The sequence below is a fragment of the Haliotis rufescens genome, unplaced genomic scaffold, assembly GCF_023055435.1.
Source record: "Haliotis rufescens isolate VD_foot unplaced genomic scaffold, xgHalRufe1.0.p SCAF_1, whole genome shotgun sequence".
In the NCBI taxonomy this organism is placed as follows: Eukaryota; Metazoa; Mollusca; class Gastropoda; order Lepetellida; family Haliotidae; genus Haliotis; species Haliotis rufescens.
Window position 1 is genome coordinate 90,219,404 of NW_025963779.1, and position 1,386 is coordinate 90,220,789.

The following is a 1,386-nucleotide window of genomic DNA, read 5'->3' on the forward strand; positions in this document are numbered from 1 at the left end:
TGCTAGCACACTGAGATATTATGCCGCAGTTTCACATGAATACTCCGCTCAGAGACAGTATACTGACTCCGAGCCGACCAGTAATTTCTTCAGCCCCTTAATGCCTAGCGCCAGGCAGGGTAACAACAAGTACACCATCTTTTAACGTCTTTTGGTATGACGCGGACGGGTATTGAACCCCAGACCTTCCGCTCACCGGGCGGACGCTTTACCACAAGACCACGGAGGCGATTTTGATAACGACAGTGAATTCTCGAGAAGTAGAAACCTAAACGAAGATACATCTCTTATCCTTATTTTATATCTGATAAGTAGAACATTTACATAAATTTCCTTGGTCTCAAGAGACATATTAAATAGTAAAGCTGACTTGACAAGTAGAATATCAGTGGTTGTAAAGGCACTTATGACGAAGCCGCCTTTACTCAAATGAGTAATTACCAGACAATTGCAAGTTCCCACTCGACACTAATTGCCCTGTCACTGCATTGGGACAGCCTTTGCCAGAAGAAACAAACTAATATCCCCGAGAAAAATATACTCGTGTTGTTTTTGTGGATGCAGATTACAAGAGTACATGCATGATGTTGTACACCGCATACAGGCAGATCGTGTCTGAATCAGACAAACCAGGGGTTGATAGCGTGAGCAATGAGCCAAGCTGTCGGGGTAGTCTTAAGCAGGTCACAGTACAACCACCCGAGAAACATCTGCGGGGACTATTCCACCCGGAATACACCCGGAGAACAACAGATGTGTTATGGAAAGGATATATTGATATTCGTTCACAAAGCATACAACATATATAAGATAGGACGTCTTCAACCACCAACGCACAGTGCCTATATACAATTTATAAAATTACCAGGTATTCACTTGGAAAGATTGGTTTGCAAATGGCAAATGTCTTACCGCCTTAATATTCAAATGAGTGAGTGAGTGAGTTGGGTTTAACGTCGCTTTTAACAGTATTCCAGTTATATCACGGCGTGTCAGCTTAATGTGGGAGGAAAGCCCGAAGTGATGCAGGTCCCAGACGTTTTACCACTTTGGTGAAGCCCACGAGCAAGCGTATAGTACCGACAAACCTAGAAACATAATCGGGGCGAACCGGGATTCGAACCCACAATCATAGGTTTCTGGCGTGCCCAAGGGACGCCACTCTGCACAGCGAATCGCGGCGCCATAGACGACTGGGACACCCGTGCCCCCGATATTCAAATGAAGTAAATATTGCACTTGTATATTTATAGAGTCGTCATTGTTTTGAGAAGGACAATGAGTTTCTGTGACTATCCCAGATAGTAGCATGGGATGAATAAATAATATGTGCAATGAAAGTCATTCGACGGATTGCAGTGACAATGACAAGTGGTCTAATCGATG